We start from the raw sequence: 18163 nt of genomic DNA, 5'->3' as shown, positions 1-18163 counted from the left end.
AAAAATGATAAACTATCGCTGAGATAAATTAGCACCATCCATAAAAAAACTGACAAATTTGACTTTATCAAAATTAAAACTTACCACTTGGAAGACATTGTTAAGAAAATGAAAGGTAAGCTGCAAACTGGGAGAACAAAGACTACATATCTGGCAAAAGACTTGTTTGCAGAATACATAAAGAACTCTCACAAATCAGCACTAAGAAAACAAAAACTAAAATACGGGCAAAGATTTGAACAGACACTTCACCAAAGAAAATATATGGTTGCTAATAAATACGTGGAAAGAAACTCAATATCACAGTCATTAGGAAAATGCAAATTAAAGTACAATATGATACCACTACAGAGCTTTTAGAATGGCTAGAATCAAAAAGACTGACCATACCAGGTGTTGGTGAAGATGTGGAGCAACTGGAACGCTCAGATGTTGTTGGTGGGAGTGTGGAATGGTTTGACCACTTTGGAAAAACAGTTTCTTAAAAAATTAAATGTATACCTACCATATGATTCAGCCATTCCTCTTCCAATTATTTACCCAAGAGAAATGAAAGCTTTATAAAAACTTGTGCATGAATATTCATAACAACCCTATTTGTAATAGTCCCAAACTGGAAACAATCCTTGTCCCAGGACCAGGAAGAAAGAAGGGCTAGGCCTGTGGATTACTAAGTAGAAGTTTTAAACAGGGGCCTTGTGCGATCAGCGGCTCCTGGGTGCAAATTATGACTGTGCTACTTAAGAAAATGTTGAATTTGGGCAAATTATTTCCCTGAGTGTCAGTGTCCTTATCTGTAAAAGGGCTGGAGCATTTCTTTCTTTCTTTTTTTTTTTAATGTTTCCAGGTATTTCTTTTCTTTTCTTTTCTTTTTTTTTTTTAATTAATTAATTAATTAATTTATTTATTTATTTATGGCTGCGTTGGGTCTTCGTTTCTGTGCGAGGGCTTTCTCCAGTTGCAGCAAGCGGGGACCACTCTTCATCGCGGTGCGCGGGCCTCTCACTATCGCCGCCTCTCTTGTTGCAGAGCACAGGCTCCAGACGCGCAGGCTCAGTAATTGTGGCTCACGGGCCTAGTCGCTCCGCGGCATTTGGGATCTTCCCAGACCAGGGCTCGAACCCGTGTCCCCTGCATTAGTAGGCAGATTCTCAACCACTGCGCCACCAGGGAAGCCCTGGAGCATTTCTTGAGTTAGATCCTGGCTCTACCACTTACCTCTCTGGGCCTCAGTTTCCTCATTTGTAACATGGGCCTGATAATAACAGTACCTACCTCATCTGTCTGTTGTGAGGATTTAAGGGTCTAGCAGCACATGCAGAAGGACTGTAGCAGGCTTTTCACCTAATCAGGCTTTGCATCATCGTCACCATGACCTACCTCAAAGGTTTCTTAGAAAGCTTAAACAAGGCTGCTGACGCAAACTGTCTGGCAGAGGTATTATTAGATACAGTCTTCCCTTGGTATCCGCAGGGGATTGGTTCCAGGACCCCTGTGGATACCAAACTCAGAGGATGCTCAAGTCCCTTATACAAAATGGCACAGTATTTGCACATAACCTATTGGCAATCCTCCCGTATACTTTAAATCATCTCTAGGTTATTTATAATACCTAATACAATGTAAATGCTATGTAAATAGTTGCCAGCATATGACAAATTCAAGTTTTGCCTTTTGGAGTTTTCTGGAATTTTTATGTTCTAATATTTTTGATCCGCTGTAGGTTGAGCTGTGGATGCAGAGTCCGGGGACAGGAGGACTGACAGTAATTTCAGGGCGGAGTGAGTGACAGATGCTATGATATAGGTGGGGGTGGTGCTGTGAGACTCAGGAGGAAGACAAAATTTCTGCCTGGCTGGGGGATGGGTGTGGAAGGCTTGGGTAGGGGGGAGTGGCCTTTTCTGGGTCTCAAAGGACTTGTAGAAGTTCCCTGGGTAGAGAAGGGGGAAGGTAGAGAGATGAGTGAAAGCTTGGTGGTGAGAGAGCCTGAGCATGTCTGGGAATATGGAACCTTTTCATTAGGCTGCATGTCTGGGGTGAGGGGCAAGGCATGAGGCTTCGGGGGTGCAGAATGCTTTGCCTGGGGGTTTAAACTCATTCCAGTAGGTGGGGAGCTCCTTTGCCGGTTTACGTGGCAGAATCACCTGAGACATTTTAAAAAAACACAGATACCTGGCCTCACCAGGCAATATTTTCAGTAGGAGGTTTCAGGTGGGACCATGTTTAAAGCTCCCCAGGGGATTCTGATGCCCACCCACATATGGGGACAGGGTGTCATTATGCAGGGAGGGGCCCTATTGGAATACCAGATTTGAACAGAGAGCTTGAGAAGGTGGGGAGGGTGTGTGAGAGACCCCTGACTCTGACCCCCAGCCTCCCAACCCTCTCCAAGGGAACTCCACACTTGGAACACCACATTTACTGCCAGGAAGTTTCTTGTAAAGATATACACTAACATTACACCTCAGCAATCCCACTCGTCGGTATTTCCCCAAGACATATGAAAGCAAATGTCCACCCAAAGACTGGTAAATAAAAGCTCTATTTGTAATAACCCAAACTTGGAAACGATCCGTATGTCCACCAACAGGTGACTGGATAAACACATTGTGATATGTCTATATAACGGGGTACTTCTCAGCAGTGAAAAAGAAGGAACTGTTTATATATGCAACAACATAGATAAATCTCAAAACAAGGTGAATGAAAGAAGTCAGATCAAAAAAACAAGCAAAAAAGAGAGAGTACATAATGTGTGTGACTCCATTCATATGAAATTCTAGGAAATGCAAACTAATCTCCAGTGACAGAAAGCAGACGAAGGGTTCCCTGGGATGGAGGGTGGTAGAGGGATGAGAGGGCACTTTTGGGGGTGACAGATATGTTTGTTATCTTGGTGGCGGCGGCAATGGTTTAAAGTGTGTATACGTGTGATAAAACTTGTCAGATTGTATAATTTAAACATGTGCTCTTTATTGAATGTTAATTATACCTCAATGAAACTGTTTAAAAAATCTGATGCCAGTTCTGAGCAGTCACGGCCAGTCTGGTCTTTACACAGCATCCCTGCCCCTGTATCTTCATCCTGACTGCCAGTGTGCATTGAGTGGGTTATTATGCACAAGGTACTGTGTGCTAAACACTATGTGGGATTTTAAATTTTACCCTCACAGTAGTCTTGTGAGGTGATGCTATATTATTAACTCTGTTTTACATATGAGGAAACTGAAGCTCAGAGCAGTTAAATTACTTCTCCAAGGAAATGTCATCTGACTGAGTCCTCGCCCCAGCATTTACCCCTAATCTAATTCAAACTCTGCTCTGATTGGTTCTTATGATTATACAAACATTGTGATATTTGTGGAAGACAAAATTAAAAAATTTAAATTGCTTTCAATCAACCCCTGTACATTATTGACTCTCCTTCCATGTTTTTTATCCTTATGAAAAAGTATTATTACCACCATAATTCAATAATGTACATAAAAATTTGTTTTCCCTTTCCCTGATCCCAATCTTAAATCTTTACATGTGGTCTTATATTCTTCTACATAAGAAACACCACTAAGAACAGCTCTTAGGTGATGTTTTGTTTTTAGGCAAAGTCTGAAGAGTAGGCTGCAGGGTGCAAAGTGTAACATGTTTTTTTCCTACTTATCTTGATCTAAAAAAACACAACCTTTTCACTGCTTTAGCGTAAGCCAGAGCCTTCCTGGAACTCCAGTCCAGACCCTGAAATTCCTTGTGACATTTATCATTTTTGACCACCAAGCACCCATTCTCCCTATGTCTCTAGGAAGCAGTTCACTCCCCAGCACCAAGGATAATACGTTCTGATTGGTTTTAGCCAATCCGTATATCCACAGCAATTGTCCAGGGCTGGCCCCGAACCAAGTCAGAGACAATGAAAAACAAGGATACTTCTTCTGATTCTTGAGAAAGTGCTACCAGGGAGACTCCCTTTTATAGAACAGTACAGGGAGGGACAAGGGGGCTTTTAGTAGAATGATGGTGGGTGGTAGGAAGGCTATGACTGACACTGCAGAAGTCAGAGCAGAGAGAGGGAGAGACCCCTTCCTCATTCTTGATGATATTATTTGAGCCACCTGAAGCCAACTAACAGATTCCTTTTGTTTAAACCAGTTTTCATGCATTTATTTATGTGACCAATTTATACTGACACTGTGTGTTAGACACAGTTTTAGGAGCGATATCTACTAGGTTTTCCATGAGCATAATCCTCAATTTAACCTTAACCTAATCCTCAGTCATAAACTAGAACTCTGGCCCTTTTCTAGTGACAAGCTTTAGTGTCAAGAAACAAAGGACAAAGGGGGCATTTGTATAAGAGTATGTAAGGTGCAGTAAGTGAAATCCCCTGACTATTACAAAGACTCTATAGCATGGGCTTCAGGAGGTCTACGTGGAGGTTGGCCCCTAAAAATGAGGAATGCAGCCCCCGTCTCATCAGCAGAACTCCATGTCAGGTGCTAAACGTCAGAAATCTCAATGAATGAAGAGATTCTTAAATGACTTATTCCCTGGACAAGCTATGTGACCCCCTTTATAGATCTTTGATAGGTAATCGTCACTGGGCAAATACTATAACCCATATATATTTTACTGGAAAAAAACAGTAAACTCTTTCAAATGTACAGTATATTAGAACTCCTTTCAGATTTAAAAATTTTGATAATTAGAGTGCTAAGTGCACTTTCCTCTTCTTGGTTAAATTCCCCAAGTTGTCATTTTTCCTACCTTGGTGTTATAAGGCTCCTCCTCCACTGCTGACCCCAAGGTGAATCTTGGAGGTGGTATAAAAAGAAGCCTGTAGTTTTTAAAAAAATAGTCTTTGTTTAGGTACAACTTATAGAAATAAAAATTCCTCAGTTTCAAGTATAAAATATCATGAGTCTTGACAAATGTATGTAGTTGTGTAACCCCTTCCGCAATTGAGATATAGAACATTTCTGTCACCCCAAAATATTCCTGTGCCCCTTTGAAGTCAGTCCCCTCTTTATCCTCCCAGCCCCTGGCAACTACTAATCTATCACTGTAATTTTGAATTTCCTGGAATTTCTTATAAATGGAATCATACCATATGCGTTCTTCTGTGTCTGGCTTCCTTCACCCCACATAATGATTTTGAGATTCATCCATATTCTTGAGCAGTTTGTTTCTTTTCATTGCTGAGTAAATTCCATTGTATGGATGTACCACAGATTGTTAACCCATTTACCTCTTAATTGGCATTTAGGTTACTTTCAGTTTTTGGCTATTATGAATAAAGGTGCTATGAACATTCACTTGTAAGTCTTTAGGTAAATACCTCTCTTGGTAAGTATGTCTTGGGTAAATACCTAGGAATGGGATTACTGGGTTGTAAGTGTATATTTATCTTTACTAGCAACTGTTTTCCAAAGTTGTGCCATTTTACATCTCCACCAGCAGCTTATGAGACTTCCAGTTTCTCCACATCCTTGCCAACACTGGTATGGTCAGTTTTTAAAATTTTTTAGTCATTCTAATGGATGTGCAATGGCATTTCATTGTGATCTAAGTTTGCATTTCTCTAATGACTTGTATCTTTCTGTGTGCTTACTGGCCATTCATATATCTTCTTTGGTGAAGTATCTGTTCAAATCTTCTCCCATTAAAAAAACTGGTCATCTTCTTACTTTGAGTTGTAAGAGTTCTTTATATATTCTGGATAAAAGTCCTTTATCAGAAATATGTTTTGCAAATGCTTTCACCCATCTGTGAGTTGCCTTTTGCTTTTTTAATGGTGTCTTTCAAAGAGCAGAAATTATTTTTTTTGGTAAAGTTTAATCTTTGCATTTTTCAAATTCTATGGTTTCTGACTTTTGTGCCTTATCTAAGAAATCTTTGCTTAGCCCAGGGTTTCTCAGTTTTGGTACTGTTGTTATTTTACGCTAGAAAATGTTTTGTTGTAGGAGGCTGTCCTGTGTATTCTAGAATGTTTAGCAGCATTCCTGGCCTTTTCCCACTAACTCAGTGGCATCACCCCTCCAGCTGTGACAATTGAAAGTGTCTCCAGACATTGCCAAATGTTCCCTGGGGAAAATTGCCCCAAGTTAAGAAACAGTGGCCTAAACTAAGATAAAACTAATTTTCTCCTACATTTCTTCTAGAAACTTTATAGTGTTAACTCCTATGATTTTTTGGACATATTTTGAGTTAATTTTTGTATTTGATGTGATGGTTGAGATTTGTTTTGTTGAATATGGATACCTAATTGTTTCAGCCCATTTGTTGAAAAGACTATCCTTTCCCCATTGAATTCTCTTGGTCCCTTTATAAAAAATGAATTGACTACGTATGTGTGGGTTTGTTTCTGGACTCGGTTTTAGTCCGTTGATTTATATATCTATCCCTATATCACATCAATATCCATCCCTACATCAAAGTGATTACTGTGGCTTTATATTGTCTTGAAATCAGGTAGCGTAATCCTCAAACTTTGTTCTTCCTTTACAAAATTGTTTTGGTTATGTTAGGACCTTCACATTTTCGTATAAATTTGGCAATTAGCTTGTTAATCTCTGTAAAAGTATTCTGCTGGTGTTTTATTGAGATTGTAGTGAATCTATAGATCAATCTGAGAAGTGATTTCTCAACAATATTGAGTCATCCCATCCATGAACATGCCTTATCTTTCTTTTTTATTTATCATCAGTTTTTGTTTTTTAATTTATTTATTTTTTATTTATTTTATTTTTGGCTGCATTGGTTCTTCATTGCTGAGCGTGCGCTTTCTCTAGTTGCAGCAAGTGGGGGCTACTCTTCGTTGTGGTGCATGGGCTTCTCACTGCGGTGGCTTCTCTTGCTGCAGAGCATGGGCTCTAGGCACGCGGGCTTCAGTAGTTGCAGCACGTGGGCTCAGTAGTTGTGGCTCGTGAGCTCTACAGCGCAGGCTCAGTAGTTGTGGCGCATGGGCTTAGTTGCTCTGCGGCATGTGGGATCTTCCTGCGCCGGGGCTCAAACCTGTGTCCCCTGAATTGGCAGACGGATTCTTAACCACTGTGCCACCAGGGAAGCCCAACATGCCTTATCTTTCCATTTAAAAATTTCTCTCAGCAATGTTTTATTGTTTCCAGTGTACTGGTTATGGTGATTTTAAAAGTAAGTCCACAGATTATTTGATACACCTCCTTTCCAGAGGTGGAGATGAATTTCCCTCTCTTGGAGTATGGCCTGGACTTAGTGATTTGACTTGCTCTAACAGCATAAAGCAGAAAGGACAGTGTGGGACTTCAGTGACTAGGTCATGAAAAGCACTGTGGCTTTCTAATTGGGTTGCCCTTTCTCTCCTGGATCATTCATTCTGGGAGAAGTCAGCTGTCATGTTGTGAGCAGTCCTATGGAGTGCCTCATGTGATGCAAAACTGAAGCCTCCTGCTAAAAGCCACATCAAGCCTTCAGATGACTGCAGCTCTGGCCAACATCTGGGTTGCAACCATGAGAGACCCTGAGCCAGACCATCTAGCAGCTAAGCTGCTCCTAAATTCCTGATCCCTGGAAACTGAGATAGGAAATGTCTGTTGTTTTAAACAACTAAGTTTGGGATAACTTTTTATGTAGCAATAGATAACTAATATACATATCTTGCATCTATCTTGATAAATGTGTCACCTAGTCTTTGATGGTTTTTTGATACTATTTAAAAAGATGTTTTAAAAATTTCAGTTTCCAATTGCTTATTGGCAGTAGATAGAAATATAACTGAATTTAGAGTATTGACGTTATATCCTGTGACCTTGCTGAACTCAGTCCTAGTAGCTTAGAAGTCTGTAGATTTGATATGTTAAGAAACTAGCGTGGTTGGGAATTCCCTGGTGGTCCAGTGGTTAGAACTCCAAGTTTTCACTGCCACCCGGTTCAATCCCTAGTCGTGGAACTAAGATCCCGCAAAAGAAAAAAAAGAAAAGAAAAGAAAAGAAACTAGCGTGGTAGTCCTCAGTTCTGGTTGGTGAGCATTTCTTCCTTCTTCCCTGCAGTGCACTTTGAATAAATAGAGTTCTTACTAATTCTAAGTCTGAGGCCTTTCCCCTCCAGTGCTAGAACCCTTTAGGACAGCCAGCTGCAGGAGTGCATGGCCTTTTACTTTCACAGCTCAACATTAACACATCCCAGTGTGTTAATGGGACTTAACATTAACTTGACTTGACTACCATCCCAGTTTGCTTCACCTCATTCTGCTGGCTACTAACTCACTTCTTTTAATTTCTCTTTTCAGTCACTGGCTTGACCAGGCTCGGATCTCTGCACTTCTCTATAGTGTGACTTCTTTGTCTCCATTTTCCTATCACGTTTTCCCATGTTTCCCAGTTCAAGTTCCCAAGTACGACAATATGGTGGCCCATCTCATCTTTTCCCTCCATGTCATTGGTTGCCAGGCAGCCCTCTCCTCAGGTGCCCCCTTCTTCCAGTTGGTTCTGTCCACAGGAGACAAAGTTCCACAGTCCGAATGTAGCCACTTGGGCTGCGGGGGTTGGAGACCGAGCAACCTTCCTGGAAAGGGGTGTGACAGGGTGGGCCTTTGATGGACACCTCTCCTGCAGACCTCTAACCCCAAGCGCTCCTTCCTTCCAAGCCTTGAATCCCTGTGTGACACTGCTTCTCATCCAATCCACGAGAGAAACCCAAACCCCGCTTATAGAATTGAACACGTTTATGCTCGGCACTGATTATCTGCCTCCTCCCCCAAACCCTCCCACCCCTTTCTCTGCTCATTCACAGTCAGAACTGCACGTGCCCAGGAAAATCACGCACTTCAATCCGGGCATCGGCAGATGAGAAAACTGGGGCCCGGAGAGCTCAAGTGACTTGCTCAAGTTCATAGAGAGGCAAAATTTAAATACAGACCCCCTGACTTTCCCAAGTTAGTGTTTTTTCCCCACTAACCCGTACTTGGCCCCAGGAGGCACACCACCTCCCACTCCTACTGGGGTCTGATGGCGCAGAGAACTGGTGCTGAGTCCAGTGGGTTCAGGTGGCAGCTGTGACTCAGTCTACGCTCTGGGTGGCAGATGTCCCATCCCACTTAGGATTGGGCTTTAGGGCTTAGTGGGTGAGTGTCTGGGGGGTCCCGGTCCAGGTGTGGCTAGGAGATGAAAGGTACAGAGGCAGGGGGCTGGCTGAGTTGGAGGCAGGACCAATAACCCTATCTTAGTTACCTGTGGCTGCTGTATCATAAGCTGGTTAGCTTACAACAATAGACATGTATTCTCACGGTTTTGGAGACCAGAAGTCTGAAAGCAAGGTGTTGGCAGGGCCCCACTACCTCCCGAGACGCTGGGGAAGAATCTGCTCCTGGCCTCTTCCAGCCTCTGGTGGTCGCAGGCGTTCCTTGACTTGTGGCCACATGGCTCCAATCTCCCACTGTCTTTATGCTTCCTTCTCTGTGTATGTATGTCTTCTCCTCTCTGTCCCTCTGCCTCTCCCTTATAAGAACAGTTGGGATGATATTGAGGGCCCACCTGGACAATTCAGGATAAGCTCCACTTCCCAAGATCCTTAACTTAATCACATCTTTTGCCCAATAAGAGAACACTCACAGGTTCCAGGGATTTGATGTGGATATCTTTGGGGTACCACTTTCACCACCCGACAGCACTACCTTCCTTCCAGTGGCCTCTGAACTGTGGGGGAAGGAGCAGCAGTTTCTTTCCTTATTCCATCCTGAGAGTAGAGGGGAAACTGGAGACGTCAAGAGGGAGAACAATTATGGCCTCCTACTTATTTAGTCATTGTATTAGATTGGGCTGCCATAACAAAATACCGCAGACTCTTTGGTTTAAACCACAGAAATTAATTTTCTCACTGTTCTGAAGGCTGCAACTCTGAGGTCAGGGTGCCAGTGTAGTTGGTTTCTGGTGAGAGCTCTCTTCCTGGGTTGTAGACAGCGGCCTTGTTGCCATGTCACCCACCACATAGCCTTTCTTCTGTTTGTACTTGGGGCGGGGGGTGGCGGGGAGGCTCTCTAGTGTCTTTTCTTTTGGCCGCACAGGCACGGCTTGTGGGATCTTAGTTCCCTGACCAGGGATTGAAACTTGGGCCCTCGGCAGTGAGAGCACGGAGTCCAAACCACAGGACTGCCAGGGAATTCCCTAATGTCTTTTCTTTTAAGGACACTGATCCTTATCAGATCAGGGCCACCTTATGATCTCATTTAACCTTAATTATTATACTTCCTTAGAGTCCCATCTCCAAATACAGCCCCACTAGGGGTTAGGGTATCAACATAGGAATTCTAGGGAGACACATTCAGTCCATAACAGACACTTTTGCTTATGTTCTTATTGAATCATCTCAACTATATTGTCAGGTAGATATTAGTATTCCTATATGACAGGTGAGGGGAACTGAGGCTCATGGATGAAGTAACTTTCCAAGTCACCCCCCAGCTGAGCGTCAGAGTCAGGAGTCAAAACCAGGCTGGCCTGGCTCTGGAGTCCATGCTGATTCCACTGCCCCGGGCTCCACTGGGAACTTCCGAGCTAAGGCTCCAGTTTTCCCCTCCACACACTGCTGTCACTGCCGCTGTCTTCCACTGAAGTGCAAACTCAGACTTCACAGCTTCTTTACAGCAGGACCTCGTCTTCAGCCCTCAAGAACCCCAGATACACTCATGACTCTCAGGTGTCTGGAAGAAGGCAGTCACTGGAGGAAGGAAGACTGGGCCCTTCCTTCTGGGCTTCCCTGTGTCTGTGCTGGCTTGAGCCCAGCAGGGGAGGGGGCGTGGTCTGAGGAGAATGACCTGGCAGTCTTTTCTGGACCTCGGTTTCCTCATCTGTCTAATGGGAGGATTCAGTTAACCTGTAAGATATGTTCATGTCCTGAACCTCTATGATTTAAATTACTGTCATAATGACCAAAGCCCTCATATTCACACAGCCCTGTCTGGTTAACAAAATGCTTTCGCTCATCACTTAACCATTCAAGGAGCCTTTTCTTCCACTCACTGTCACGTGCTTCACCATGTGTTGGGCATTGCTGGGCAATAGAGGGCCCAGAGAGACAGAGGGAGCCCCAATTCCTGTCTTCGGGGAACTGCTAGTGCAGGTACAAAGGCAGATATAAAGGGAGCGGTGGGTAAGAGGTGTGTAGGTGAACAAAGAACGCTGGGCGCTGAGTGAGGGCGCTCAGAGAGGGGTGGTGCTGCAGGTGACCCCGCATCCTGTAAAGCAAAGCAAAGAAGGCCTTTTTTTATTTTCCAAAGAAGGCATCTTGTCTCCATTCTTCAGACAGGGAAATTAAGGCTCGCAGAGAGAAATGACTACCTAAGGCCACCCAGCCAGGAAGTGGCCAGGCCTGCCTTCATTCCAGGTCCTTCTCTTTTGGCACAGTTGGCCCTTCACTGTAGGGGACACTGGGGTGGAGGATGGGAAGGAACTTGAGCCGGATACTGAAGACTCCTGTGAAGAGTTCTCAGTCTGGTGGGGAGGTGGACACATCAACGCCCACTCTTGATTGGCGGCGAGCACTGCTTGGCCACCTTATGAATGTCTGGCCTTAGGCTGGGGCTCAAACAAAGGGTTTTCTGGCCCCCGGGGGAGCTGTAGCCTGCTGGGGTGATGACACATACTAGGGCAAGAGCAGTGACATCCACAAAAAGTCCCAGCCTGGGCATGCCGAGGGTTTTCCACCCAAATAAATTAATGGCCTCGGACATTCATTCATTTATCCACTGAATTCACCCACTCATTGGTTCTTTCATTCAGTCACCAGATAGTATTGAGGGTACCTGTGTACCCAGCCCTGTGCCTGTTTCGGTGGGGGGGGGGGTCTTCCCTCCCTCTCTGAACACTGGTCCTGAGCCCTCAGCACCTGGGCTGCAGCCCCGCGCCTGCATGTGTGTACGTGCCTGTTATTCATGGTCTAAACACCCGCAGGGCAGGGGCCTGGTCTCACTCCTCTCTAGCTGACAAAGGGGAGACTATACCAGGCTGTTCGGCGCCTTGCCTCAGAGCTTCTGTCTGCTGCTCCCAGGGTTCCTCCTCCAGGAATGGGGGCTCTAGGCCAGGTTGCAAGGGTAGGGGAGTGCGTGTGTGTGTATATATGAGCATAAGGGCCCCATTCCCTGGGTCTGCTGATCAGCTCCAAAGCAGAAGGGCAGAAGTGGAGGGGCCCCAATCACAGGGAACAGCCCTCACCCCACTGTAATGATTAGAAAAGTGAGGCAGCCACTCCCTCCCCTCCCCTACAACTGGAAGGGGGCCTCGTCTCTTAGCTCCCTGTTCTTCTGTGGCTTTCACACCTATCCTGGGTGGTCCTCTGGCCTGCTTTGATGGGGGATGGGAGGTCCCTCTGCACTGGGCTGGTGTGGTGGGGGAGGGCAGCCGCTCCCATCCAGGGGACATTCCCTCCCAAAGTGCTTTTGATCTCCAACTAGCCTGGCCCAATTCTCCTCTCCCATCTGCCCCAGGATTGCCTTGCATGGAGGACAAAGTGAGGGTCCGGGGAGTGAATAGGAGGGATAATCCCAAAGGATCATTCTAGGGTTCATTCTCCAGCCCTCCTTGACTTTCAGAACCTGGGTGGCTCCTGGGGAGCCCGAACGTACGCGTGCATGTTTGAAATCAGATGGGAACACGGGTCTGTGGGGACAACACACAGGCGCATGCGCGGGCGGGGCTACCTGTGTGTGTGCGGGATTGTGAGCGCCCACGAGGGAGGGCATCCTCTGGGCATGGGTACGTGCAGAGGTGGAGCCACGGATGGCTTGAGAAGGCTTTGGTCTCCCTCTAACCTCTATCGGCGCCTCTCCCTTCCTTTGATGTGGACTGGACGATCTTGCGTAAAGAGCTGCTTGGAGACAGATCCATCTGGGTTGACTCCTAGATAAGACATTCCGGAGCGCAGACTTGTGTACTTGAGTGCTCTTGTACATCAAATTCCGCTTAGAGGGCCTGGGGCACAGTCCCCGTCCTCACACGGGGGGTGGGGGTGAGGTCGGGGCAAGTACAAAGGGGGCCCTGGCCTCGCTTCTCTCCTGCAAAAGACACGATCGTGCCTTTCACTAGTCGCCTCGCTCCCACCCCTGTGGGACCGGGGCAGTCCCTTTGTCTGGGCCTCAGACATCCAGTCGGCCACACAAGGACCCCGCCTCCTTCCCGGGCCGTAGGGGCCCTGGGGAGGCCGCGGGAGGGTAAGCTGCGGGTGAAGGAGACCAGCCTGGCCCGGACGGTGTGCTCTTGGGCCCCTGCCCACCCCGCCCCCCGCTTCATTCCGTGGGGCACCCCCCAACCCTGGCGGGGATGGGGGTGGGGGTGGGGGTGGGGCGGCGCGGCAGGTAGCGGGCAGGCCCTGCTCCGCCGCAACTCCTCCTTTGTACCTGCCGGGACACGCAGCAGACCAGCGACGAGAGCTACGTGCGGCAGCCCTCGGGGATGGGGCGGGGGACGTCGGCCTCCCTCCATCTCCCCTCCCCCCACCTCCCCTCCCCCGACCGCTCCCTCCTCCCCGCCGGCCCGGGGCCTCCCGGGCGTCTCTGGGCACCTGCTGCATCCCGCCCCTCCCCCGCGCACCACCCTCGTGGCGCTCGCAGACCATCCCTGGAGCCAGGCTTGGCCGGCCAGTCGGGGTTCAGGCGACCCTTCTGCACGCGGTGCCCGCCTTGCCTCCCCCTCCCAGCGCCTGACCAACTCGCACCCCCAGGCCTGGCTCAAAGGCTGCTTCTGGGAAGCTCTCTCAGTTTTAGTCACTCTCCTCGGGGTGTCCTCTGGGCCCTGATCACTCAGGTCGAGGCTCGTCTGACTTCAAGATCCAGGGTGGGGCCCGGCCCAGGCCCGACCGCCGTACATACAAGTGCCTTCCCGAGGGGAGTGAAGGAGTGAAGTTGGAGACGGGCAGGAAGGAAAACTGAGGTTTCCCGAGCCAGGCGTGGCCTTCTCCACTGCCCGAGCTGAGGTCTGAGCTTCCCTGTGAGCCCCGACTACTGACCCTGGGGCCTCCTCGGTGCCCTGAGACCCTCCACTTACATGACCTACTCAGCCCCACCTCTGGCCTCCCAGCCTTTGTTCAAGCTGTTCCTTCTGCCTGATACGCTCCCTCTCCAGCCGCAAGTGCAAACTGGACCCTTCCAAGGCCCGTCTCTCCCGGAGCAGCAGTACCTGATCCTTGGGGTTTGTCATCAGCGCAACCGACTTTTGTGCCTGGTGCTGTACACATCATGTTGCATTTTCCCCTCGTTGTGACCCTGCAAGATAGCGAGTTGACAGACTTCAAGTGGCCGACCTGGGGTTTGAGTTCTGTGCTGGAATGACATGGAACACCAAAAGACATCCAAAGCATTCTTTCTCCCACCCCACACCGTTGCCTTGCTCTCCCAGGCCTTCCCCTGGGGACAACTGTTCCTCTGAACCGCTCACCATCTCCTTGTGTTCAGGCCAGAGCAGAGCAAGGCTGGGATGCTTGTTCTAGGGCTAAGTCAGTCTGGGTGCCCTGTGGTTTTGGGCCTCCTTGGGGAATTTCAGGGGTGAACGCGCTGGGCTGCTGGACGTGGTGAGAGGTGAGGTGGGAACCGAAGGCATGTGGGGCTTGGGGGGTGGGGGAAGGCAGCAAAAGGTGGTGGAGATGCTTTCCCAGGGAAAGCAAGGGCTAGTTTGAATGACAGAGGTTCCCTGGGGAGCAGAGGAAAGCTCTGAGGATGGGAATGTGGGAAGAGGAGGGTGAGAAGGGCGGGGAGGAAACTGCTCGTGGGGCCCCATCTGCAGCAGCCCTTTCAAGTCCTGCTAAACCCATAACAATGAAAGGAACTGACCTGGGACACCACAAGCCAAGGATGATTAACGTAATTCACCGAGGAAATACAAAAACCTTATGAAAATGTTAGAAATCCCGAAGTACAAATGAAAAGGAGATTCCGGCTTTTCTTACCTATAGAATTGGTCAAGACAAAAAAATAATGAAAACACCAGATGTTGGTAAAGCGTGGGGAAGTCAGTGCCTTTTTCTCTGCTGAGGAGATAAATTATACAGCGTTTCTGCGGGAACTTATGCACATTTTTTTATATACAGAAGCTTTTTAAAAGAGTTATGCTTTGACTTAGCAATTCTACTTCCAGGATGTACCCTAAAATCAAAGCTTGTTTTCATCCCAGTCTTATTTATAACTGGGGAAAATGGGAAATTCCTGAAATGTTCAATGAGAGGGAATTGGGTAAATAGGTGATGCCACATTCACAGGTGGGAGGCTGGGCAGAAATTAAATATCATGCTCTTGAAGGACATTAAAGATACGAGGAAACACTCCAGATGTGCTGGTAGGTGAAAAGGGGAAGTTATAAAACAGCATGAATCCAGTTTCATCCAATGTCTATATATATAATGTCTATATGTCTATATTTATATATATATATAAATATGCACAATATGTACCGTTGATAGTGCTGGACTGGGTGCTCTACCCTGTGCTAAGAACTTTACCCAGTCTCTCAGTCAAGCATCACAGCAGCCTTGCAAGGGAGATTCTAGTAACTGCAAGGGGGGAAAAAAGAGACTAAAAGGAAATTCACTAAAATGTTAACAGTAAAATAAGAGGGCATGTGTGTACCCCCCCCCCAAGAATTCACTTCCAAAGAGGGCATGTGGTTTTAATTTTCTTCTTTATACTGTCTGATCGTTTCCAAATTTTCTTCAATAGAAATATAGAATAATAATTAAAACATTAGCAATTTTAAAAATCACAACAATCATGTGTTCAAAAATTTCTTCAGGATCTCTTCTTTTTGGGGTGGGTAGCCGTTTTCTCTTAGTGTTCATTTCCTGGGGCTGCTGTAACGAAGTACCACAAACAGTGGCTTAAAAAAACAAACAAGCAAAACAAACCCCAAATCTGTTGTTTCACAGGTCTGGAAGTTAGAAGTCTGAAATCAAGGTGTTGGCAGGGTTGACGGCTTCTCAGGGTTGTGAGAGCAGGATCTGTTCCAGGCCTGTCTCTTAGCTTCTGGGAGCCTCTGGTGTTCCTTGTCTAGTTTCTCCTTGTGTGACTTCACATCATCTTCTCTCTTGGTATATCTGTCTCTGTGTCCAAGTTTCTCCTTTTTATAAGGACACCAGTCATATTGGATTAGGACCCACCCTAATGACCTCATTAAAGTTGATTACCTCTTTGAAGAACCTACCTCCAAATAAGGTCACATTCTAAGGTACGAGGGGTTAGGACTTGAACATATGAATGTGGTGGGAACACAATTCAACCTATCACACTGTTCAGCTGGCGTTGCTCCCTCTGAGATGAGTGTGGTAGGGAAGTGGGGGTGGGGAGCCCTCCCTAGGAGGGAGAGTCTATGTTCCTGGACATTCTGGGTCCCACTGGACTTGCCCCACTGTGTGACCTTGGAAAGGTCATTGTTGGGTTTCAGTTTCCTCTTTTGTAGACTCTGGCTGGTATTTCTTACCTTGCAGGGCTGTTGTGAATGGAGTGATAGTTGAGAAGTGGCTTCCTTGGGGCCTGGCACATAGTCTTTCCAGGAAGTGTCCTCTTTCTCCCTTCTCAGTGAAGGTAGCTGGGTGAGCAGGGGCCCAGGGGCAATCATATAGGGCTTGGTTCAAATTCTAGCCCCGTCCCTCACTAGCTGCATGGTCCCTGTGAACCTCAGTTTCCTCATTTGTGAGATGGGAAAAATATCTATTCCCATTGAGCTGTTGTACTTTGCTGTCTCTGGACATGGGAGCCTCATGGCAGGAGATGAATGAAGACTGGTGGAGAGACGATTGGGAAAGCCAAAGCAGGTCAGGATGTTGTGGAAGGCAAGGTGAGAGGAAACGTCAACTGGTTGGATCCAAGTTGGGTGTCATCTCCTTTAGAAAGTTTTCCTTGAACCTCACCGCCTGGATTAGACCTCACCTCCACTCCATCTAGGCTCCCACAGTCTCCTTGGCTGCCTTCTGTCATGGCATGATAGCTGCCTCTCTAGGACTAGAGAAGGCTCCTTGAAGGAAGAGACCATCACCAATCATACCTGGTAAAGTAGTAAATATGAATGAAAATAGTAAAACCCAGTGCTGGCAGTGTTGCAGGGATCCATGCACACACTTAGTAGTGATATGTATCAACACAATCTTTCTAGAGAACTATCTGGCAATGCCTATTAAAAGCCACACCCTTGGGCTTCCCTGGTGGCGCAGTGGTTGAGAATCTGCCTGCTAATGCAGGGGACACGGGTTCGAGCCCTGGTCTGGGAAGATCCCACATGCCGTGGAGCAGCTGGGCCCGTGACCCACAACTGCTGAGCCTGCGCGTCTGGAGCCTGTGCCCCTCAACGGGAGGGGCCGCGATGGTGAAAGGCCCGCGCACCGCGATGAAGAGCGGCCCCCACTTGCCGCAACTAGAGAAAGCCCTCGCACAGAGGCGAAGACCCAACACAGCCAAAAATAAATAAATAAATAAATAAAGTAGCTATTAAAAAAAAACAAAAAAACAAAAAAACAAACAAACAAAAAAAATAAATAAAAGCCACACTCTTAAGTATAACCTTTGGCCAAGTAAAAGCAGTTTGGGGAATATATTCCAAGTAAATAATGGAAAGGGAAAAAAACCCGTATTTGTCTAAAGATGTTTTGAGCTGACTATGTGTCGTGGGGAAAAGTGGCAATAACAGAGCAATGAGTAAGTGAACGACAAAGTATGGTAGATCGGTATACACTGTGACAATCAACACAGTCCAGCCAATGGTAACTGAGCACGAGCATGCTTCAGGTCCTGAACTCTCCCCTGGCCACCTGGGAATCTCTGTCACATCTGATGGGTAGACAGGCAGGGAAACAATCACTGTATAGTGTGAGAGTGTGACAAGAGGAGTGGGGAAAAGTGCACGTAGAGGGGTTAACCCCATGGGATGGAGGGTCAGGAGAGCTTCTTACGGGAGTAGATACCTGAGCTGGCTTTAGGCAGATGGTGGTGGGAAGGAGGATCTTCCAGGAAGTAGAAATAACCTAGACAGTGGTGTGGAACATTTGAAAAATGGCAAGTTGTAGGTGTGGCTGGAGGGTGGGATGTGTTCAGAGTTGATGAGGCTGGAGAATCTGGCAGGGGCCAGATCATAAAGGGCTTTGAATGCTAGTTTGTGCTCTACCCAACAGAGGTAGGAAGCCGGCAGAGATCCTTAAATGCCTGAGCAAGAACCTCATTATTGTG

General features: G+C 46.8%; 2 long non-coding RNA genes across 7 annotated transcripts in view; one reads left to right on the top strand and one right to left on the bottom strand.

Moving 5' to 3' along the window:
• Positions 1–18163, top strand: part of LOC309642688 — a 119531-nt gene that overhangs the window by 42092 nt on the left and 59276 nt on the right. The window lies entirely within an intron of this gene.
• Positions 892–15357, bottom strand: LOC309642679. 6 transcript variants are annotated; one of them, XR_014253315.1, is made up of 5 exons: positions 14394–15357; positions 14136–14221; positions 12662–13015; positions 10958–11200; positions 892–10839 (listed from the first exon to the last, which is right to left on the bottom strand). It is a non-coding gene; the product is annotated as an uncharacterized lncRNA (long non-coding RNA). The 6 variants fall into 6 exon arrangements; XR_014253316.1 differs by having other exon boundaries at positions 12773–13015; XR_014253317.1 differs by having other exon boundaries at positions 12662–12860.

The sequence above is a fragment of the Balaenoptera physalus genome (assembly GCF_965194825.1).
Source record: "Balaenoptera physalus genome assembly, chromosome: 1".
In the NCBI taxonomy this organism is placed as follows: Eukaryota; Metazoa; Chordata; class Mammalia; order Artiodactyla; family Balaenopteridae; genus Balaenoptera; species Balaenoptera physalus.
Note: the sequence above shows the minus strand (reverse complement) of the source record. Positions and strands in the feature narration are given on the sequence as shown.